At 36.4% G+C, this 25,968-nt stretch overlaps 1 protein-coding gene across 19 annotated transcripts in view; it reads left to right on the forward strand.

Annotated features, from left to right (window-relative positions):
* DMD (dystrophin) overlaps window positions 1–25,968 on the forward strand; it is a 2,843,071-nt gene that overhangs the window by 2,358,121 nt on the left and 458,982 nt on the right. The window lies entirely within an intron of this gene.

Consider the following 25,968-nt stretch of genomic DNA (forward strand, 5'->3'; position numbering starts at 1 on the left):
GGAATAAAGACGCAGACATAGAGAATGGACTTGAGGACACGGGGAGGGGGAAGGTTAAGCTGGGATGAAGTGAGAGATGGCAATGACATACATATAACTACCAAATGTAAGATAGCTAGCTAGTGGGAAGCAGCCACGTAGCACAGGGAGATCAGCTCGGTGCTTTGTGACCACCTGGAGGGGTGGGATAGGGAGGGTGGGAGGGAGGGAGACGCAAGAGGGAGGAGATATGGGGATATATTATATGTATAGCTGATTCACTTTGTTATAAAGCAGAAACTAACACCCCATTGTAAAGCAATTATACTCCAATAAAGATGTTAGAAAAAAGAATAAAAATGCATAGAATAAAAGGTATATGATAAAAACTACAAAAAAATGTGAGTTAGGCGTCTTTTAGTATTTATTTTAGAAGTCTAGCAATAGTTTTTCTTAAGTTATCAGCACATTTCTTCGTGTTCTTTGAATTCAATCTGCGTAGTTAAGTTCAGATGGTAATTTGAGCTTGCTAATAAAATCTCTCAGTAATGGGAATGATGGAGCATACAACAACTTTAGTGTTTCTTATGAAAACCACGGTTAACTGAAGGACATAGGCCTAGTAGAACATGGTCAGCAAAAGCATCAAAGTCTGGTCAGCCGACCCTCCCCTAGGCCTGCAAGCTGCTAGTCAGCTTTAAACTTTCCCAAACCTACACGAAAGGGGCTACTGCCCTTGCTGAGGGGGGCATCCTGACCACTTCCTTGGTTTTTAGCTGCCCAGATTCGTACTTTTACTCATTTCTGAACAAAATGTCTTGAACATAGTATAAACAACATATTTATTCTGCTTTACCATTTTCACTAAACTTAGCGTCACTATATACCCCAAATAACTTAAGAAAGTATAAAAAGCTGTTTTAGTCTTCTTACAGAAATCCTTTCCTTCGAAGCAACCTTTTGGAAAGCCCCTAAAAGGCAACTTTTATTAATGACTACATATTAGCCCCACCTACAGCCACCAGAGGCTAATGGGAACCAGATTTGATCATGCCCAGTGGGCCTCAATTTTTCAACTCATTCTTTTCCCCTGTTTTTTCTAATTGTATTGTTTACCGTTATTTAAAGCTATGACTGGTGAGCTATTCAAATGTTTAAACTTTGGAGGGAAAAAAATCAACCATCACAACTTTCTTTTTCATCTTTAATATTTAAAATATTAAATTTTAATATTTTAAATATTTAAATAATAGCTCCACTGTTTGGAACTTAAAGGGAAAATATGCTGAGGAACAGTTGGGTTGTAAGACTGTACAGAATATACATCTTCTGTCCTATTGCAATGACTCCCTAGGCAAGGAGAGTTCTTTCACTCCAGACTTGCTCATAAATATGATGGTAGCTGCTAGACTTTTGGTTTCTTTTGAACTTTAATTATATGTGTCCTCCTCTTGAAGCTTGGAAGTATAGTATCCATAAGCCATAGACTCAAAGGGCTGAAAATGAAATCTTAGAAATTATTGAATCAAGTTATCAGATGGGGAAAATTAAACCCCTGGAGATACCTACTTTAAAACATGTCAGTCTGCATCTTTGCAATATTGGGAGTTGTCCAGTCTAGGACTATGGTAGATCCCTTCATTTATTTAGATCTACCTAAATGTCTTCAGACCACACATGAGACTTTCATGTGTAGAGGCTTTGTACATATTTAGCATGATTTCCTTTTAGGAACTTAATATTTTTAGTACCTTTATTCAGGTAAAATTGTCATACGATAAACTGCACAATATTTAAAGTGCACAGTTTGGTAAGTTTAACGTATGTATACACCCTGAAACTTTCACTACAATCAAAATAATATACATATCCATTACCTCCTACAAGAAACAAAAAACATAAAACAGGTCCATCTAATCAGCCCCCAATGTAAAACAAAGAGTTGTGTTTTAAGAATTTTTATGTTAAGAAATTATCTCATAGAATCCTCACTTGGTCTCCTATACTCTTCCCATATTACTGCTAGGAAGCTGTCATTCAAATTCAGAGACTATATAAGAATCAGAGGAAACAGCTGGAGAGGCAAATGAAATTGGAAGTCTACCTGCAAAACCTTTTCTCTTAAATTCTCAAATTAGCTGTGTTGGCTGGAGGTGAAATGCATCTTCTGCCTATTAGCAATATTCGTACATAAGGAATCTGTAAAGCGTAAATGGGAAAGAGCGAGTTTCACTACTCTTTGGAAACATAACTAATAGAAATGCCAAAAGGTACCTATCACTTCCTTGTTCCTTTCTAGACAAGAAGACTTATTCCCTTTCTGCAGAAGAAAGTTTATTTGAGAATCCAATTTTGTTTTAGACTTGAGCCTAGCATTTTGGAAGTATTCCAAAGACCATAGAATTCACAGTCATTAGCATATCACATCAGGCTTCTTTCAGATACTGCCATCTACAACAGTCTGCTTGAAAACCTGGAAATATGACCTAGTAAAGTTAAATTTGACTGCCGTTTTGCTTTTTGTTTCTAATCCTTGCCTCTAGCCAATTATTGCTCTCTAATCCTGGTATCTGGCGTGAATATGAACTTTCTTATGAGAATTTGATAACTTTCTAGTCATTTGATCTTTTCTTCTTTTACTTGATGGATGTCAATTCAGCAGAACTTTCCTGGTTGTATTGCTTATAAACCACATCTCAATTTATAGGATGTATCGGTCAATTTCGCTACCTAGTAAACAACCAAAAGATTTCAATGGCTAATAACAACAAAACAAACCATTTATTTACTCATGGGTGTGCACTTAAGTGGGGTTAAGCTCATCTTGGCTAGGTTTAGCTTGACTGCGCTTACCTGCAAGCTGTAGGTCCAGGTTAGTTCTGCCCCCTGTATCTTATTCTGGGACTCAGGCTGAAGAGGTGGTAGCTTCCCAGGGCAGTGACAGAAGTGCAACCAGTGTATTTCAGGTTTCTGCCCTTGTCTTGGGCAAAGCGTATCACGTAACTAAGCCCAAAGTCAAGGGATGGGAAAATACTCTCCACCTATACGAGGTCATGGCAGGAGTGTGGAGATATACTGCTCTTAGGGATGTGCAAGTACTGATGCCAATAATTTAATCTGGTCTATAGTCTATTGGAGACAATCTCAGCAAGTTAGACAAATGGAAGGCTGAGTAATACTTATGGACATTGCAACCCCTAGAAAAGAAAGCAGGATCCCTCTGACTATGCCTGAATTTCCTACCCTAATCTTTCAAGTTATACTGAAGCCTAGAAACATTGATCAGACGGGAACGAATGGCTCCTCCTTTGGGATTCAGCATATGAAATATGCAGCATCTCATTATAGTGATAACCACAACAGCCATTTTCTTCAATTTAGGAATACAAGTGTGGATGTGTTAATTTTCAATTAAGAGTTCTAAACTTATTATCTGCTTGGTAGCTTTTCCAGGTAACAGTCATTCCATCTGACTATTAATGTTGCCTTCCGACCTAACTTTGAAAGAAACACCTAAAATTCAGGGGCCATGACAGTAATTTTTACAACCTGTTTGTCTCTGGTTAAGAAAGTAAAAATTATACAACTGTTCTTTTTGACCAATGCAAGCCTGTAATGAAAAAGACTTCCTTTGATAAGTAGAAATGATAGAAGCTTCAAAAGTGCTTTTTAAAAACCGGGAAAATGAAGCCAGTGAATTGACCTCCAACAAAACAAAAACAAAGAAAGCACTAGTCAGCATTTCCCAGGAAGGGGTGATAGTTAGAAATGATAGCGATTGTGGAAGCACGTTGCATTGTGGTTCATGAACGTGAAAGTGAAGGATTGAAGTCTTCCTTTATGAAGTAGTATTAACTGCTTGGCCAGGCATTGTTGTTAAAAGAAGCCACCCAAAGTGAAACCATCAGCGATGAACTTAAAAAGCTAGTGTGTAAACCTCATCTAAGGCAATACCAGTCACGCCAGTAAAATAGTATAGTACTTTTCCTTATATATGGAACTGGAGTATATTAAAATAAGTTCATTTGTGCCCATTGACAGCTACTTTGAAGATTTTTATAGGAAAAAGATCTCCTGAAGCATCATTCCACACTTCTTTGACGCTTTTTTCTTTTTATAAGGCATTGCCAGTCCCAATAGTAAGAAATTAACACTATTTTATCCATATGAGGTGGTTAAATGCTTCCCAAAATATGTTTGTAGTAAAGGTGTCACTTCTAAAATATGACATTAAGAGAAATATTGGGGCAAATTTATTTAATACCACCCTTTTATTTCTTGCCCTAAAAGTATTTACTTGTTTTTAGAGCACACTCTGTCAGTATGATTGTTGTGGTAAAAACATCTTACAGGGAATTGCCTGCAAGCTCTCCTAAGCTTGAAGAAACACAGGAAAAGATTTGTAACTGTAGCTCAGCCCCAACCAGAGTGAGTGATTGCAGGGCTACTTTTATTCTGATAACTCAGAAAAGGTTGTGCTCCCTGCCCCTTTACAGAGCTGGACTCTTCTTTAATCAGTTCCAGACCAGGGAAACCTACAGGTGGCCAGTGATCTTGGCCAGGTGGATAATGGAATATTGAGGCCATGTCTGTGGTCAGCCATATAAACACTGGCTAAGTCTGATAAACCCAGTGTAATTACCTATGTATCTATGTAATATATTGTTAACACATTAGAAATGTATTTACAATGTAATTATACAACTGATACAGCACAGCCTCATCAATCCTGTTGTCACTTTAGACTATGTCAACTGGTTTTGTTGTGGGAAACCTGTATAGACACAATCTGAAATTTCCATAGTTCATGCTGAATAATAACAACCAACTTCTGTATAACAGAGTTTACTGACCACTTTCTCATCCATTAGCACAAGTATTAAAAGAACTCTGTGAAGCGTTGAATCCTTGTCCTGTTCTATGGTTGGTCTTATTTGCTGCCCCTTCGTGTTGGTGTCTCCATCAGGGTCCCAATTACCCTTCAAATTAGGGTAATTTTAGTGTTGATTTACAAGCACTGAATACCCAGGAGTGGGCTGGGTATAGGGAAATCACAGAAGATAGCGAAAGATCTCTGGGCTAGCTGTCACCTCTCCTAGGCCTAAAGGGATTAGAGAGGGAAGAGAGTTTTCTGAGAACCCAGAAAAAGAGAGATCACGTAGATCTTACTGCCCTAGGTGAAACAATGGCCTTCTTTCAAGGGATAAAATAGACTTAAATTGACACCCAGGGAAGGAGACCAAGAGAATCAGTACCCTGACCTCAGTCTCTTCCTTCCATCCTATCTCTTACTAGTTCTCTCCATTAGTTAAATCCAACCAGAAAACCAGAAGGCATAGGAGCCCATTGATATAATCCTACCAGTCAGCCCCTTGGATAGTAGAGAAAGGGTTTAGGGTATAGGTCTGGAGAGACAGAGAAAACATAGCTGGCACAGCTGGTTTTGTGATTTTTTTCCCTGCATGATACAAAAATCCAGAAAAATATAATAGATCTTTTTTATTAACAAGCTTAGCAACCTAATAATACTCTTTCTTTAAATATTTAATTCTCCTGAATTGGTTCAGAAGTGTAACTCTGCTGCTATAATTTCTATTAATAGTCAGTAATGGTACCCACCATTTGCTAGTTAGTTACTGTGCCAGTTTGTAAGGTATAGAATAGAGCTAATTTCAAGGACTTAACATTCTAGTGCAGAAGAAATGACCATGTTTAATTGTGAGAGCTTAAGAAATACACCACTTGAGAATTACTAATGAGTTAGGTCATTCAGAAGTTGTTTATTATGAGCCCATAGTATTTTCAGTACTGCACTGAACAGAGACCGTTGTCCTTAAACAAGTTAAAATCAGAATCAAATCACCTACAAAACAACCCACCATTAAACTTTAAGCTTCTTGAATGATTCTGTTATTTTAAAAATATCTTCAGCATTTCACAGTGTCAAAACAATGTATACTCAATAATAGTTTGTTGGATTGAATCAAACAAAACTAAATAGATTTTCTCAAAACCACAGTCCATGCAATTGACTTTCTAACCATGTCTTCCCTATAAATAAGGAGGAAATGTTTCTCTTAGGAGTTTAAGTATCTTCTATCTAAATAATTCCTGTTTTTTTCCTTCTTAAGCAATATTCAGTCCTTCAAAAATATTTATTATATATCTAATGTGTACTTAACTCTGTGCCAGGTGCTATGAAGGGTGCCAAGGTAATAGAATGAACTCCTAATGCTTTGGAGTCCCAATTAAATAACCTAAAGTTAAACCAATTTGGGAAGGGAACATTATGCCTTTGAGACTCTAGGTTTCTCTTGATTAGAAAGTATTAGACATTTCAAGTAACTAAACAGGTTAAGGAGAATTCAAGGATGCCTCTCAGTAGTAAATTTAGATTACTCTGGCAAATTTAAGACCTTAAATGGAACTTTTTAGTAATTAGAAGTAGGGAGAGAAAATTATAATTACAACATTTGTAGAATCTGTGTTTATCACTCAACCTTCTTAATCATCTCCTAAGTGTATCTGGTGATCAGGGTTTTATAACTCAAGAAAATATTTCTATACATTCTATAAAATCTCTTCTTTTAAAAAACTCTTCAATTCTGTATTTTGTTAAAAGTTAAAAGCCTCCATGAAAATGAGACAAAAGTCAATGAAAGACTGTAGCTGTAAAAGTCGGATGTGACTTTCTCTCGAATAACATCTGCTTTTTTACAATCCTTTCATGTTAAACTTTATAAGAATTTATTATTAAACGCTTTATTGACAGTTAAATCTTATTTTTAAAAGGATTTCTCCCTCTGCCCACCAGTGGTAATAGTTTTCTTTTCTTAGTGTTCACTAGCTACAGATAATTCTTAGCTACATTTCACACTATGTAAAGTGTAATTTCTGATCACCTGCTCCTGAGATGCAATTTGCTTAATATCAATACTATGTAATGACATTAGTACAAAGGCATTTCCCTTATTCTACTGTATTATTTTCAGTTTTATTCTGTAGTTGTTAAGTAAGATCATTAAATGTTTTTTATTAGCCTTAATTCCTGTTTAATTAGGTAGCTTTGGAATCTCTATTCGGTAAAGTACTGTGCTCTTCAAAGCAAGCAATTGAAACCAATTACTGAGTAGTACCAAAGGAGTTTAATATTAAAGGACATACATACACATTTCAGTACCTTAGTATCTCTATTTTCACTTTAATGATTTCTTATGTGTAACAACCACTTGTATAGTGCTTATACTGTGACTATCAGTATATAAATATTGACTCTTCTTGGACAGTTCTACCTCCACACTTACTAAAGTCCCTCTTAGTCATTGAAAGGAAAGTTAAAAGCCAAAGAACAATAGTCAGTGTAACGAAAGAAAACATAAACACAATGTATCCTGTATTGGACTGAACCAAAACTCTTCTGATATGTTATGTGGTGTTAATAGATCATCTTTCATGACGATAACAGTTGTCAGAAATAGAATGGTCATATGGAAGCGTTAGGAATACTAATAATATCAGTATTCCTAAAACGCCTTTCCTATTTGTCTTCACCTTTGTACATTTTACTACTCCTTCAAGGCCCATCTCAAATTCCTCTTCCATAGAACATTCTGCATTGATTTCAGCCAAGGTTGACTTCTCTCTTTTTTGAATTCTTCTTGCACAATTGAATGAAAAAGCAAGGAATTAGAAAATCAGAAGAGTATGTTAACCAAGAAGCAGAGAGGGGAGAGTTTCAACAAAGGGCCAATGTAAAATATACCACTACTGTGTGCTCCATACTGATTATATAGTTGGTGATTAAATCTTATCTTTCCCACCAATTATAAACTTCTCCAGGGCATACCCTTATTTTTTTTCTCTCTTTTTTTTAACATCTTTATTGGAGTATAACTGCTTTACGATGGTGTGTTAGTTCCTGCTTTGTAACTAAGTGAATCAGCTATACACATACATATATCCCCATATCCCCTCCCTCTTGCGTCTCCCTCCCTCCCACCCCTCTAGGTGGTCACATAGCACCAAGCTGATCTCCCTGTGCTACGCAGCAGCTTCCCACTAGCCATCCATTTCATACCCTTATATTCTCCAAGTTGCCTGCCTGGGTTCACAGCATACATGCAGTTAGTATTTGTTGATTTATCAATTAACTGAATCTTAACACATATTATTATTAAAACTTTCAAATTCTAAATAAAATTGAAAATATCCCTCTCTACTCCTCATTGTCATCCCTGTTATTTTTCACAGCACCCTGATTATCTCTTTCATAGCATTTTCTATAGACTGTATTTTATTTATATATTTGTTTACTTGGATATTGTCTATCACCTTCAGTAGACTGTAAGCTCCACAAAGGCAGAACCGTTGTATCCCAAGCATCTAGCACAGTGTCTAACATACAGTAGGATCTCAATATTTGCTGAATGAATGAATGATATATAGATATTACTTTATTATGAACCATTTTTTTTCCTCTAAGTTGTTTTATATCTATTTTCTGTCCCTCAAAAAGGTCCTTTAGGGAAAGGACTAGAGATTATACATCTTCTTTGTTCTTTCCACAGTGCTCTATATCAGTGCTTCCCTTAACGTGCCTAAGAATTGCTTGGCGATTACTTGGTACCTCCCCTACCCCAGAGATTCTGATTCAGTAGGTCCCTTGTGATGCCTCCGCTGCTGGTCTCTGGAGCGCTCTTTGAGTCATACCGCTCTAGGATATTAGATGTATGGACGCATGCTCAATAGAGGGATGTGTGCTTACTTGCTTGCGAAAAAATAAATGTTCTTGATGAGTCATAGAACCTTGAAGTTTGCAAGGACCTTTGCTATCATCTACTCTATGGCTGGCAAATAGCTGATACATATATTAGGGCACTAGTCCCCATTTAACCTGTCTGTGACCTCAGAATCCTCAAGAGCTCCCCATCACCGTCACTCCAGGTGAAGCTGCTCTCTCCTTGAGCTAGTCTCACCCCATCAATTAAAGATGAAGAAACTGAGGTTCAGAGGGTCTGAGTCTCTTGACAAAGATCGCACAGCCCAGGTCTTCTCAATTCCTGCTCAGATTTCAGCATCTGAATAAAAATTTCCCAAGATATACTGAAGTGGCTTCTATCAAATTTGAGTGTCCACAATATGCTAAACAGAGAACTTCATTCCAATAACATGAACTTTCCTCATGCCTTATTCATCATTCCTTGAAGTTTTTCCCAAGTGGGTTTATACTAGTAAAAGTTAAATTACATCAGAGCCTTTCTATAAATCTAGAGTAGCTTACTAACATACATCGCAAAGTTTTTGTTGTTTCTTAGGTGATTTTCATTATATATGTTTTCTTTCAGTAATGCACCTTTTCCAATTCATCAATATTATGTTATGTTAGTAGTAAGTACAAAATAATTGAGAACAAACTATGACAAATTGAACTAAGGCAAAAAAAAAAAAAAAAAGAAAGCAAATACCTTTGTGATTTAAGCTTTTTTTTAGTCCTTGAAACTTTGAGAATATCTGTCTTTATTAACTTTTGCTTTTTGCTTATAGCATTATAAATTAATTTAACATGGAAGGATAAAAATGTTTCTCTTGAAATGTTTCTCATTAAATTATGGAAAAATATTACAATAAATAAAGGAAAGAAATGCCTCTAGTACCAGCTTCTGTTTGCTCAATTATTGCAGTACCAAAAGTGAATTATTACACACTTAACTCAGCGGCAGTATTATTGCCATTATGTTATAAAATAGATGAGCTGCAGTCTTCCAAAAAGAAAAAAAAAGGTACAGCATAGGTCCTTTGAAAGTGAAATACCTTTTTTTCTTGTGCTTCATTTAAATCCATACTGCCCCCATTTTTTTCAGAGTTCTTGCTAATGATGGGCCCAACTTTATATTAAGAACCGCAAAGTAAATTTTATCCAATTACTTTATTCAGGGGAGTCATTAAATGGAGGTACCTCTGAAATTTTGGAAGGCATGTACTGCCAATTAGCGGAAAGCACTACTCGGTGTCCTTTCTAGTGTATTTTTAATTGAAGACAACCTCTGCAGAGAAGGTGAGAAGTTGCTACTTAGTGGTACTTGTTAGGATGGGATCAAGAGTGGAGAAGACATCTATCTGTATCCTTCCCCCACTTACAAAGAATGGTACTTAATTCGTCCAACGCATATAGGCAGAGAGGATTAAAGATGTACTTGCCATGAGCCAAAAGAATTGTTCAAGAGTAAAAAATGGAAGCAGCTTGAGGCCCCTCAACTAGACAGGCTTTTTTCTTTCCCATGTGAAATTAAATGCGTTAATATTTAAAATCCTATCGAATATACTTATATGAGCATACGTCTAAGTATTCTACATGAGCTTTTAACAGTGAGGCAAGTATTTGAATAATTTGTCTCCCCCAGTAGGTAAACCGTTAAAGGACACAATCACCTATTAAGTGCAAGGCTCTGTGATATGCCCTGGAGAGTATGGCAGTTAAACCCAACCCAAATCCTACCTTATAGGAACTTACATGATAAGGCACAAATAAATAGTTACAGTGCCAGGGAAAAACGGCACATCGCACCAAAGAATAACTGATGAGAGCATTATGAAAATTCTTAGTTTGGAAAATGTGTTGGAAGATTCTCGGATTGCATTAAGATGCTTAGTTAATAAACTATCAGAACTATCATATGACTTGAATAGATGATCGATTTTCAAAATTTTTAGGATACTGTATTATAAAACACATTAAACATTCAAGCAGTATTTTGATGATTCAGAAAGAATTGCAGGACGTTGCATCGCCTCAGAATAACTTATATATATATATTAATTAAACCTGTATAATAGACAGGTAGAAGTCTTGATTGTTCCAAGTGAGAAGTCAGAAGCATTGTCTCCAGGTTGTTTAGGCCGAGTTGTTTACAGATGGTATAGCTGAGCTAGTTTGTCTAATGCAGTGACTCTTAAAGGGAGAGGCGATTTCCCCCTCCAGGAGACCTTTGGCAACGTCTGGAGGTACTTTTACTTGTCATAGCTGAACTCTAGAAGGTAAAGAGGCCAGGTATGCTGCTAAATATCCTACAATGCACAGGATAGCCCTCCACTGCACTACAAAGAATTATCTAGTTCACAATGTCAGTAGTACTGGGTTGAAAAACCCTGGTCTAATGTAGTGTTTACTCGCCATTCCTGAACTTCTACCCTCTTTCATAGTAATCTCAAATGCCCAAGAAATTCAAAAATCATTTAGTCATTTTTACACGCTGTAAGATAATGAAGTGGTTTTAATTATTTAGTGTATTTAATTTATTATATCATAAAACATTGAAAATATAAATATTGTTTAATTATTCAAGCTTTATCGTAGTTTATATTAGTATATTATTTAAGATTTCATAACATACATTTAATATACTTTATAATAGTATTCTTTATATAAGACAAATGTTTTACTCTTTTTCATTTTAACAAAGATTTTTAACTCTACACAAGAAAAAGTATAAATTAGCAATCAATATATTTTTAAATTACATGCTTGGTTTGGGGACCAAATACACATGACAATGTAGACTAAAATTTAAGTGTTACATAAAGTCAAAGAAAAAACTGCTTTTATGACCAGATATTTGGAATTCTTGCCTTTTTCTTCCACTAAAAATTAGCTGATTTTTTTCTTTTGGTCTCTAAACAATAAGAGAGACTCAAGCTGACATTTTCAAGCATATCTTGCAAATTACATTTTGAGCAATGGTTGAACACAGTTTCACTCTGAGATTTTTATTTAATTGGTAGCTGTCAAAGAGTTGGAGGGGGACCCAGCCTGTCTAGCTAGAGTCTTCCAGTTGGGATACACAAAAACAGAGGTTCTCAAAGTTTGCTGCACATCAGATTTATCTGAGCAGCTTTTAAGCATTCAAATGCCCAGGCTGTTGACTTCAGCCATGTTGTCCGGAAGCTCACGCTCTAGTTGGGGAGAGAGGGGGGAAAATTAATAAGAGAAGTGTGTATAAGACATATGATATAGCAGAATATGAAGGTGTATAACTGTCCAGTGGGATCAGGCAAGGTTTCTTAGAGGAGGTAACATGTGAGTTGGGTTTTAAAGGCTGAGTGGAAATTCAGTGGTTGAAATAAACTCCTTAAGAGGAATTATTTCAATAGAACTGGTCTTAAGACCAGAAATAAATGGTGTACAAAATCAATACCATCTGTCAATTTACTTGGTCTACTTTGCTCTTACCTTCAGGAAAAAAAAATCAGAAATATAGTAAAAAATTTGAATCTATTTTTCTATATCTTAAATGAGTTATTTCAAGGAAGAAATTTAACATATAAAAGAGAATTCCCCCCCACCCCCCGTGGGAAAACGTTATTTATAATTTGCTTGTGTCTATTTTTTGCCAAAAATGTATTATGTATAAAATTGATTAAAAATTTGGATTTCTATATTGGTGATGTCATTTATTTTATAAGATATTAATCATAAAATGCTCTTCCTGCTGACTTTAACAAAGTTAAATGAATAAAATATGAAAGTAATTTTTATCATATTATATGATCGTGGATTTATTGAACTAAAAGAGAGCAATGGTCAATGAAAAATAAGTTCTTGATTCCAAATGCCCTGACCAGAGGCTCTCTCTCTGATGGTACCGTCAAATCAGAGAAAATTGTCTAATCAATCGTTGACTTGTAAAAGGAAAACTACAATATCTACGGGGCATCCTTATTCTCTTCATTTTTCTAAAGCAGTTTTGTCCAAAAGAAATATAATGTGAACTACATATGTCATTTAAAATTTTCTGGTAGCTACACTAAAAAAGTAAACATAAAGAGGTGAAATTAATTCTTAATACTATTTTATATAACCCAGTATACCTAAAACATTATCATTTTAACACGTAATCATTATAAAAGTTAATAATGAGATATTCTCTTTTTTTCCACATTAATTATTTAAAATCTGGTATGTTTTATTCTTACAGCACATCTCAGTTCAGACCAGCTGTATTTCAGGTGCTCGGTAGCCATATGTGGCCAGTGGTTACCATATTACAAAGTACAGTTCTAGAGATCCCCATTAATCCAAAAAGAAAAGAACTTCTAGTCTTTCACGGCTAAGTAATTCTTCACTGCTAACCTTGGGAACATTTCCAAAGGTAGTCTCCAGATTTTAAATATTCTATCTTACCATCTCCGAGGGCTTCAGTTTAATGCCATAGTATTCGTAAAGAATGTCAGACATTCTTTTTTTACAGAATATCCTGAAAGAGCAATTAGAAGTTTATGATGCACATAATGCGAAATACAGGTCATTTTCCAAGCCTGTTTCAGAAGCGCAAAAACTGTAGTCATTTATCACTTCTGAGAATACTGTCTTGAGTATGTCTTTGTTTGAGAATTGGTGATATTGTGAGAACTTCGTGATAAGAGAACAGTCTTTAAGGACAAGATTAAGAACAAGATACCAGACTAAAATTGATAACTAAAATGAAAGACTTTTTAAAGTGGAAATCTGATTTAGATCATCCATAGGGGTACATTAGGGAAACACTAGTCTGAAAATAAATCCCACGTTTGTTAAGTTACTGAAAGTTACTTGACTCCTAGCGACTTAATAAGAAACGTCCCTTGTGGCTGGAGTAGGTCTTGATTTTCAGGTAAACCTATCTACCTTTGCAAAGCCACTGGGACGTTTTTGCATTGGAAGAATCATTTAGAGCCATTCAAAGTAAAATTAAAGTATCAACACTTTGGAAAAGAGCTAATAATGAGCAATCAGACACCTGACCTCAAGATTACTTGTGAATTGTGAATCAGCAAAATAAACTCGATTCTTCTTTTGCGAAGTGTGTATCAGTTATCAGGTGTCTTCTAATTCATAAGTAGTCTTTTTTTCCCCTAAAGTTAGTTTATAAGTCAGATGTTTGGGATTTGAAGTAAATTTTCCACAGGGGGAAATATAAATAATAATTAATTTCCTAAACTATCTAATTTAACTTCTAATCTGCCTGTATGCATTACCTAACTGACATTTATAATAGTTTTTCCCCCAAGTGTTCACTTCCCACTAGAATAATAAAAGTGGAGTATTATTACATGGTACATGATTTGATACTTTTACACATTTTAATAGTTAAGTATTTAATGTGTTTTAGAAAATGTAGCTGCTACCGTAAACAGTTGACTTTAAAGTATCATTGCTTAGAATGAGGCTAAGTAAAACAAAATGGGTCAATGCAAGTCAACTTACAGAAAAATGTCAGGTAAATAAGTGGACAAACATGGCAGTAGTTCTGAAGCTGATTTGTGAAACTGATTACAGGTGTTTCATTCATGGAAAATGCCCTCAGAGTTTCGATTAAGAATGCCTGGAACTTATTTCTCTCCCCTATGCCTACTGCCTCCTTCCTTCTCACTCCCAGTTCCTTCTTCCTCTGACTCCTATCCCCTTTCCTTTTCTGATTTAACAGGAATAGGAACTCCAGAAAGGTGGGAAGATGGCAGGAAGCAAGTGGGATGAGATAGGTCTTGGAATGATAAAATAGCTCAGCCTCGAGGGTTAGAGAAGTCTTCCATGATATCTAAACTGAGACCTCAAAGAGGAGTTTCTCAGGTGGGGTTAAGGCAGTGTGAGGAGCGTACTAAACTGGGCAACATACTGTGCGCAACTCTGAAATCATGGCAAAGTAATTTTGAGACAATTGCAGCTTGGTAAAACTGGAGTTTGGATTGAGAGAGACGAAGCTGGAAAGTTAGCAAAGGTCAGAAAGGATTTTTTATTTCTTACTTGAGAAACAGTGGTAAACAACTTAAGTTTGTTTCTTTGTTAAGCAGAGGAGTGACTTTATATAGAATGAAAATTGGTTTGAGGTGGGAGGGTGTATGGCCAGGCCACTCCAGGTGGCTGTTCTCTTGCTCTCTGTACCTCCCCTGTCCTGACCAGTGCGTACTTGACCCCTATCGACCCACTTGACTGACCTTCCTACTACTCGCCCCAGGCCCCAGCTGGCGATTGTTCTTATCAAAGGGGCGGGGAGGGGCGTGCCCCTCTGCCGGTTTCCCTGGTAACTAATGAGCCCACCTGATGTCAATTTTCCTACAACTGGTAATCTCCCCTTCCGCCGGGGAGTGAAGACTGCCGCCATGTCCTGCCTGCCGTCCGCTACACACGCTGGGGTGTCGCTCCAGGACCTTGCTTCAGACAGGTCAGCTCCCCCGTCCGTTAAACCACTGATGTCTCGGTCGCTGACTCCGGGCTCTTTGTTCCGTCTTGAAGGTGGGCAAGTACAGGCCTTGTAGGCCTGTGGGGTGCAGCCCAACAGAGGAGCATGAATTCTAAGGCAAAAATATCCTTCACTAGAGTATTAATGCAGTCCAGACAGGACACAGTCGTGTGTAAGTGGTAGATATGAATTGATTCCAGAGTTGGTTTGTTGTCGTTTTTGAAGCTAGACTTTGCCATATTTAATGATGGATTAGTGTTGTACCCAGGATTTAATTTATAGAGGTGACTGAGTGACAACAAAAGAAGTTTTATTATTCACAATTCCCAAAGAAGGGCACATACAACACAATGCAGTTCTACAAGGGGAAGTACCAGAGTCGTTCAGGAGGGAGAAGAAGCAAAGGAGAAAGCATGGTTTCTCTTGTATTGTGGTTTCGCTGAGAAGGAATGGGTGAGGCACGGTAGGCAAGTTTAGTATTGGATGGCTTGAGTAATTTCAGCAGGCTCTAAGATATAGGGGTGGTCTCTACTTGGCCGGTACCTGGCCCTGGCAATATTGGCTTGGTGTGTGAAAGTGAGCTGAAGGAGGTGGGTGGGGATATGGGCTTTGCGCTGGTTGGTTTGCATATAGAAGGCAGCCTCACCGGGGAGTCGTTTGCTTCTCTTGGAATTAGCTAGGCCTGGGAGGAGCAGTCTTTCCCTGGCCAGCGAGGCCCCCAAGATGTCAAAGGGTCATAAAATATAGAAAATTCTAAAACATGACTGATAAAGGGATAGATGTTATATATAATTTAGGACTAGTTCTCAACATTAGCTCCATTTGAATCACTTGGAAGACTTGTTGACATGCAGGTGACTGAGTCTCACCCAGCAAGTTTCTGATTCTAGAGGTCTGGGAACGGCACAGAGGATTTTTTTTTAACATCTTTATTGGAATATAATGCTTTACAATAGTGTGTTAGTTTCTGCTTTATAAGAAAGTGAATCAGCTATACATATACATATATCCCCATATCTCCTCCCTCTTGCGTCTCCCTCCTTCCCACCCTCCCTATCCCACCCCTCCAGGTGGTCACAAAGCACCGAGCTGATCTCCCTGCGCTATGCGGCTGCTTCCCACCTGCTATCTATTTTACGTTTGGTAGTGTATATGGGGCACAGAGAATTTGCTTTTCTAAAAAGTTCTCTTGCTGCTGCTGCAGCTGGCGAAAGACCACACTTTAAGAACACTGATTAAGATATGTACAGTTTGGACAGTATCTCAAAGGAAAATAATTTCAGGGAATCTTCTTGGGCAATTGGCTATGTGGCTCTGAAATTCAGGGTAGAATATTAAGCTAGAAGTAAAGACTTGGGGGATCATCTGCACCAAAATGAAAACTGAAATTTTGGGAGTATATGGGGGGAGGTCTGTGTATATAGAAAAGTAGAAAACCCCAAGCCTCACTGACCCTTGAATGTAGAGGAGTGAGAAGAGTCCACAGAGGAGACGCAGAAAACTTCAGAAGGGCCTTAGGAAGCTGAGGAGGGAAGGCACTCACTACCAAAATGAGAGGCACTTGTGAATGGTTTGACTGATGTTACCAGCATGCATTAACTGCTCCATAATCATTTCTCTTAATTATAGTTCTAAATACATGTTTTAATAAACAACTAATCAACTGAGTTTTTAAAATCAAAAAAAGTTAAATGTGTTAATTAGAATTTAAAGTAGCCACCTTAGGTTATGGAAGTATTCCTGGGATTCTGTTGCCATTTAAACCGTTTTGGTACTCTTTGGGCGTTGGGGGTGGATTATTTTCACTGCTGTGATTTCTTCTTTTTTTAATGTCCTCAGAGGTATCAGATTTTTTATATTTTGAAGGTGGGTTTGATTTTTTTTTCTTTTCATTTTTTTTTACATCTTTATTGGAGTATAATTGCTTTACAATGGTGTGTTAGTTTCTGCTTTATAACAAAGTGAATCAGTTATACACATACATATGTTCCCATATCTCTTCCCTCTTGCGTCTCCCTCCCTTCCACCCTCCCTATCCCAGCCCTCTAGGCGGTCACAAAGCACCGAGCTGATCTCCCTGTGCTCTGCGGCTGCTTCCCACTAGCTATCTACCTTACCTTTGGTAGTGTATATATGTCCATGCCTCTCTCTCGCTTTGTCACAGCTTACCCTTCCCGCTCCCCATATCCTCAAGTCCATTCTCTAGTAGGTCTGTGTCTTTTTTCCTGTCTTACCCCTAGGTTCTTCATGACATTTATTTTTTCTTAAATTTCATATATATGCGTTAGCATACGGTATTTGTCTTTCTCCTTCTGACTCACTTCACTCTGTATGACAGACTCTAGGTCCATCCACCTCATTACAAGTAGCTCAATTTCGTTTCTTTTTATGGCTGAGTAATATTCCATTGTATATATGTGCCACAGTGTCCATCATCAGATGAATGGGTAAAGAAGATGTGGGTTTGATTTTTTTGTCAGTCTTAAAAGCCCCTAATAGTTTATAAAATAAAGAAATGATAAACCTAGATGCAATCAGTTTTTAAAATAAAAAGAAGTAGATACCTACGAAAATTTCTTATATTGGAAACTGTCTTTGAAGACAGTTTCAAAAGAGGAGTTTAATTCCTAAGGTGTAACATTACTCGCTACATTAATAGACAGCGTTCATTTGAAGGAATATGTTCTTGGTCAATTTGTTTTCACAGTCTTCTTACCGGATAGTCATCTCATAGATGCATGTACAGATATAAATTTCTCAGAATGGCTCTGAGAAATACCTTGACTTAAACTTTCTTGATTCTGAGATTCATGATACGTGGGTACTGTATGGTGACAATTTCCCCGAACTAGTCTGCTATCAAGAATGTAGACAGGAATAGTCAGGGGGAGATTTTCAGAGGGTAACATTTTCATGTAAAGCATTTTCCTCGTGTTGGAAATCAGTTTACTAAATGCAGGGTGTTACCTTCTCTTTAGAAGAAGCCTTTCATATTAATATAAATGCATACGACAGCTGTGTCAGAAATGAATTGCCTCTCGAACTAGCACATAGAAAGAAGAATTCTGAGGCTTGGCATATACATAGCTTTTTAAAGTGTACTGTTTCAAATATGATATGCTGTTTCAGGTTCTCTTCAGTCATTTTCAGTGACTTTTTAACCTTTTATTCCTTTGTATATGTATTTTATCTACTCCATGTCCTGAGATTCCTTTAGCTCTGGAATTCTACCTTTTTTGATGAACAGAAAACATCAAAACTTTTTTGATGAACAGAAAACCTTTCTTAGGAAAGCTTGCCCTTTATTTTGAAATTATGTCCTTCTGGCTTTAGTAGTTGTTAAAATGCCCCTTCCTTTACAATATGATGCTAACTGATGTGCTGGGGTTTGTTTTAATAGTTTACCTGGCAAAATTATCATTTGGCAGCTGTATTCGTTATCTATTGCCACAATAAAGCTGCATAACGGACCACCGAGAAGTCAGTAGCTTAAAACAATAAGTATTTCTGTATTTTTAAAATATTTTTATTGAAGTGTAGTTGATTTACAATATTGTGTTAGTTTCAGGTGTACAGCACAGTGATTCAATTATTTTATATATATATACATATATATATATGCCTTTTCAGATTCTTTTCCCTTATAGGTTATTACAAAATATTGAGTTTAGTTTCCTGTGCTATACAGTAGGTCCTTGTTGGCTATTTTATATACAGGAGTATGTATATGTTAATCCCAACCTCCTAATTTATCCCTCCCCCCAACCCCCTTTCCCCTTTGGTAACCATAAATTTGTTTTCTATTTCTGTGAGTCTCTTTCTGTTTTGTAAATAAGGTCATTTGTATCATTTTTTTTAGACTCCACAGATAAACAGCATCATTTGATACTTGTCTTTCTCTGTCTGGCTTACTTCACTTAGTATGATAATCTCTAGGTCCATCCATGTTGCTGCAAACGGCATTATCTCATTCTTTTTTATGGCTGAGTAGTATTCCATTGTATATGTGTACCACATCTTCTTTATCCATTCATCTGTCGGTGGACATTGAGGTTGTTTCCATCTCTTGGCTATTGTGGATAGTGCTGCTATGAACATAGGGGTGCATGTATCTTTTTGAATTATAGTATCTTTTTGAATTATATTATTATTCACTGAATTTTTAAAAATCAGTTCATCTTTGGTTTTTGCTTTTAACCTTAAGTAATAATACCAGTAAAACTATAGTTTGATGTGTGTTAATGTGTTTTTTTTCATACTACATGTGAAAACAAATGTTAAAGTTTAAACTGTCCATCTGTGTAGCACCACAGATCAGCTCCCTATCACTGGTGTTAGGCAACTCGCATTTGGGGAAACACAGATCTAGGTGGCCTAACGGAGCAGGAGGATGTACAAAAATGAGAATTTCTCAGAGAAAGAGGCATTTGGTCATTGGGTGAAACTTTGGACAAAGGTAGCAGAGAAAGGCAAATGATCCAATATGGCTGTGGCGTACTGTTTGCATTTGTATCAAGCAGTTTGAAGTTTGCTAATCTTGACATGTCTTAATGCTGTTAGGTTGTACTTTTCCCTGGCTGAACTGTTCACCAGGACTCACCTGTCTTCTGGTTTAAGCTTAGGTATATCACACTCCTTGGAAAAATCTTCTGTGCCCCAGTTCTCCCCCAGCTAAGATTCACACTCACTCCTTTCTGTAAAAAAGCCCAAACTTCTTTGTAGTCATTTCCTCGGTCATTTTGATATCATGATAAACAGATAAGGTGACTCATGTCTGGGGGCTCCAACCTGCCCCCAGTCTTAGTTCCCTGAGGGGAACCGTATCGTGAGATACCTGTAACCCAGTCACGTGTTTTGGCACATCCATTGGGAAGTCCTGTTTCAGAGCATTTATCAACTGTGAATTTCTTGAAGGCAGTGATTTTATCCTATTATTCCGTCTCTTCATAATTCAGAATAAGATACATGGCAGGTGTCAATAATTGTTGTTTGAAATAAAATTAAATGAATAGCAAATGACTTGTCCAAGGTCAATCATTTACATGGCTTTATTTCCCTTCCCTTTGCTACCCTGTGGCGCCAGTTGTATCTACTGATAGGCTACATCTCTAGGCCAGATCCGTTTTAGTTTCTGAATTAATCTTAGTGTCTCTGAAAGCACAACAGAAATCTAAGCTTGCTGTCTGGTGGGATTTGTACTTAAAATTCTGTGGCTTACAGACTTGGTAGTCAACATGTTAGGAATAAACCTGGAAATGGTTTGAAAGTGCCAGCATTCCTGATCTCCTGATTTCTTTTCTTCCTCTCCTCCACTGGCCTCCCTATTGTTTCAGTTATTTGGATACTATTAAACCCTTGGAAAATTTTCTTACATCTGTTCTCTAGAAGCTGTCACAAGTGAGTGGAGGCAGGATGGCACTGGGCTGTAGCGGAAAGAACATAAAACTAAGAGTTAGAAGCCCTGAGTTCCAGTAAAAGCTCTGTAATGGGACTTAGGGCAAGTCTCTTAACTTCTCTCAGCTCCAATCTGCTCATCTATGAAATAAGATTAATGATACCTATCTTGCATCTACTTCAAGGTCATTTTGAGGTTCGTATGCATTCCCCCCCATACAGACTATAAACCTTAGATGCGTACAGATAACCTCTAATGTTCTATAGTAACTTTTATATTTCCAGGATTTTTAAAATCAATGACCAGCATTGATCCAACCTAACATAATGATAATGTGTTAAGTGCTAATATGTGTGGGAGTCTCTCTGCTTATTGATGTTAATAGAAGTGTGTATAGTTTACTTAAAGTAGGACAGAACTGTAATATTAATAAGTAGTCAATATACATTTTTAGCAGATTTATTTTTTCTGTATAAAAATAATTTTGGTTCCAAAGTAGGTATACAATTTTAATTTTGATTAATTTACACATGACATTTATGACAACATCAAAAGATGTTCTTTTAAATATAAGTTCTCTAACATTGAAACTAATCTGTCTTTTGGGCGAGGGAAACCATGTGGTTGGAAAGTTCATTGGTATCATGGAACTAAAATAGTGGCTTTTGAAACCTCTCAGTTTCATTTTTCTTTGTTTTATGAATGTATTGTGATATTTCTGGGTATATATGAAGCATACTGATAAAAAATTAAAAAGTAACGTATTTTGTAGACCCCTCACTTAACCACTATTCTCTTTTCCAGCCACATAGAAACCTTTCCTCTTTTTCCCCAGGTTGATTTCCTTTCTTTAACCTTTTCAGTTCTAAGCCCAGAAGAATTGCTGTGGTTCTCTGAGAGACCACACAAAATAAGTATTGTCCAATGCTAACACTTTGAAATATGATATTGTGATTACCTACCAAGTGAACATTAATCACTACTAGATTAGAATGGAATTACCTGTTGTAGTCACATTAATAGCAAATGAGCTTTCTCTGATTGATGTTGTTATAATGAATACAAAAGGAATAAATAATGATCTGGCACTCACCAAAAGTGGCATAGTCATTAAGGGCATACCATCAAAAGGCAAGTAATACTTTACAGTAAGCAAGTATTAATTAAAGTAAAATCACAGTGAACTCCTATTGAATTACTTATATCCATATTACTAAGATATCAGACTATTGAGATTAATGTGATTGAAGTATATTTTATAAAAATTAATAATGACTAACCATTTAAGAAAGCACAGAGTTTTGTGTTAGTTAATTGATCAGAATATTCTTATAATTTTGCTATATCGAATATTTTTAGAACAATTTAGAATGATACTAAAATAGCTATAAAACACATTTGTCTAATATGAGAGTTAGCATTTAAACTAGATTAAAATAATTATGTCTTAAAGAGAGTACATGTAAAAACTGGCAAAATCTAAATGAGGTCTGTATTTGAGCTAATAGCATTGTACCAGTGTCAATTTCCTGGCTTCGTAATGTACTATAGTTAAGATATTACCATTGGGAGAACCTGGATGAAGGGTGTATATGGGGACTCTCTGTACTATATTTGCACTTTCTTGTGACTCTTAAACCATTTCAAAGTAAAAGTTATTTTAAATAAAACTGAATATATATTTTAAGAAAATGTTTTCTCTATAACCAGTGGCTAATTGCTCAGTCTAAAAGAATATGTAGACGTGGTTGGGAACTGCTAAATCAATTACATTTCTGATCTGGACTTAAGAGATGACTCTTGAATTAGTAAGTGAATAGGTGTGCCAACATATGTTATGGAATATATAAATGTATAAGATAAAATGATAGAAGCTAATTATTTATTGGCACGTCGCAATGGGTCCATTTAACACTGTGTAGAAAGCTACTGTAATTATAAAAATGAACACAGCCAAACAGCCAAGTAAATGAACTGAAGTTTAAACGTGTACTTGAAATTTGAAAGGCCTTACAGTGAACTTTGCATTCATTTTCACATGAGGCAGACACATTTTGTTTTGATTTTAGTGTTTCACATTATATGGTACAGTATCAAAGAAAACCTCTAAAATATGCACTCGATATCCTGATGTGCCCTCCCTTCCAAAATGGTGGCACGACAGTGAATACAGCCTTCAGAGTTAATAACATTTAAGAACAGACCCAGCAGTTGTACCAGCATGACTTAGCTCCTGCTGTGACGATGATTATTTTTATTTTATTAATTTTACAATTAAATTGCAGAGTTAAACCCAGCCATATTTCAAGCCGTGGATTTTTTCAGCTATCTCAATACTTCTTAGATAACTTCAAACGTTCATTAACAGTGAAAGCAGACAGCCTGGATATTATTTCTGTAGCACTAATTTTGTGTGAGAAAAGAACCAAAAAAACCCTAAATCTCATAGAAGTTCCATAAACTAGTTTTGTTATATATGTAAAGAATAAAATAGATTAAAAGAGCAGAGCATATTTTAAAAGGAGCTGCATCAAAAGCCGAATCCACTACATTGTCATCCAGAAGTTACTGAAGCACCATGTGTATATAGCACCACGAGGCATTTGAAAGGAGGCGGCAGGTAGAAAATCTCTCTAGCCCTCGGCAATCTTTCATTTTAATAGTGTAAATTTAGCAACTGTAGATCGACTTGTTAACATATATCTTATTTATCTTGATGCTGAATGTATATGTTGTGATTGTGTAGGAACTATGAACTATGCCACACGTCATTTCAACAGGGAATTCCTATAGAGAAGTTGAGATTTGTAAAAGATTCAGAGAAATGCACCTTTGCTAATAAAACCATAGTTTTCTTTGGTCCCCTGGAAATGAATTGGAGTTAATTTTATTTCTGTTACGGCCAAATATGTTTATGTTGTGCGATTTGCTAAAGACTGAAAAGAGGAGAGAGGTTAAATAGAAGATTGTAAGTTAACAGACCACTTTATGATTAAAAGAAGAAAAAAGTACAGTTGCTAAATTCCCAAAGAATCCATTCCCCTTTGGCTCGGCGCATCTCACCTTATTGGTTAAGTCAACTACTGGCCATCTGGGCACCTTTTCTGGCTCTGCCCCCATGTAGCTGAGTATTCACAGGAAAATAACCTAGCTTTGCAGAACATGAGATTCCTTGCTGATAGACTTAGGATTTCTAAGTTCCCTTTTAGGTCCACATTTCTATGTTTCACTCAAAGACCATCCTTTGCGCTGGAATTGTCCTGCATTGGAGCATAGTGATGAAAGTGTAATTCTGTGTCTGGACACTGGTTATGCTACTGTCAGAAAATCACAGTGTAATCTTCCTACAAGCCCCTTAACTTCTCTAGGCCTAGTTTCTAAAATGGGGATAGGAATAAAGGTTAATATTGTGAAGATTAAATGAGATAACTTACATAAAACACTCACCACAGTTCCCTGCATATTCTGAAGGCTTTGTATGTGTCAGTAGCTTCATTTTATTATTATCATCATGATTGTTAATAATATTGAGCCCTGGTTGTTAGGATAGTTGATTCTGTTCTCTGGTCTCAAAGTCAAAATGGGTTGAAAGGACTTTTAGCTCTTATTTCTGGTGGTGCATTGTAAATACGTACAGTAATGTGCCTCATTTGTATATGGTCTTTTATAGCTTACAAAGCGCTCTTTTATGTTATCTTCCTAAAATTTCCAAAGTGAGTGTTAAAAAGCCAGAATTTACAAGAGTACAAGTCAGAGAAGAAGTAAATATTTTGCTCAGTGGATTTTTCGGTTTAGCTGCCTGAAATCTTGTCGTGTCTCATATCATCTGTCTTTTAATGAATAGGACACTAGCCAGAGTACAACCTTGTATGTACATATTCAGCCTGAGAAAGATCCAGAGGTACAAAAAAGGGATAATCCAGATTCTCCAGTGGAAGATATAGCATATATAGTAAAATTTCCAGGAGGCCCATAAGCAGTATATTAAAATATTAGCTTGAAGCATATATTGCCAATATTTGAATGTTTTAGACAAAAGTAGCAGGATATTTTTTGCAAGTTTCAACCTAATAGTTAAAAGAAATTTATGTAACTTAAAGTTACAAATTATTTCCAAATATTTTGCTGCAAAAAGTAATGAGGAAAAGAAATATTTCTAGTAAATTACACCTGGGAAATTCAAGATCATAAAAAAATTCTAATGCAAATATAGAGTAGTACTTATTGCATCCTCCAGTGGCCAAATTTATGTTTTTAAATTAAAAAATTTTTTTTTGTCCAGTGGCCAAATTTAAATGACCATAAATGCCACCCCCTCCATCACTTCACCCATTTGGCAGTTGGCCAAATTTCTCATTAACATATTTTTCTGTTCATGGATCACTTACAGGGATTTCTGGTTAGAAATGGTGGATTCTGAAACTTCACTAAAATGAGAATAAGGCAATTAAAATGATGTTTACCTACAAGGAGAAAGAATATGAGAATAGAAACAGTAAAATGTGAGAGATGACAGATTTTTTTTTCGTATGTAGAGGGAATGGGGAAATTAGCATCTCTGGGAAAACTAAATACCAAGTACCTAGAACTTAGAAAATCCTAGCAATTGAAGGCTCCAGCTAGTACAGAAGGCAGGGATGAGCACAGAGCTGAAAGTGTGTCTAAGAAGCGATTAGATCCCCAAGCCTCTGAGCCCTCTCCATGGAATTAAAATTAGTGCCTCTTCCCTGCCCAACCAGGAGACTGGAGTTTTGTTCCCCAGAGAAATTACATTAGAACAGCTCAACCTGGGGACATCAGGTAGAGAAGAAGGCAGGAGAGAGTGTCCACAATGAAAATAGAATGAAAAGAAACTAAATATACTGAATAAGATCACCCATTTTCCCCAAGGTTCAGGTTCTGATTAGCTCCAGGAGTACCACCAGCAAATATGTACTCCCAGACAGGGGATTAGATGTTTTTCTCCAGAGAAACTCAGTGGCTTAGAGAAAAGACCTATTGATCCTCTTATTTGGGGGTATCTGCCCATGCTCACAGGATGAAATTCACCTGTCAACAAGCCCTATAAACAAAGCTTATGATTAATTTTAGTGCCTATATCCTAAATATGAATAGGAAACAAAGGACCACATGACATTTGAGGAAATGAGTCCAAAATACATAAAGAGAGGAAAAGAAAGAACTACTGGAAAAATAGATACCTAATATCCCTAGAGAGATAAGAGAAAACACTAGATCCTTGAAAGAAAAAGATTTTATTAAAAAGAAAAATTCAAAGAAAAAGGATGTGCTTCTGGAAAATTACAGTAGCCAAGATATAAAATTAAATTTAAAATGGAAGGTAAATCTCTAAGAGCACTAATGAAATAAAGACTAAGAAAT

This window comes from Stenella coeruleoalba (assembly GCF_951394435.1).
Source record: "Stenella coeruleoalba genome assembly, chromosome: X".
Classification (NCBI taxonomy): Eukaryota; Metazoa; Chordata; class Mammalia; order Artiodactyla; family Delphinidae; genus Stenella; species Stenella coeruleoalba.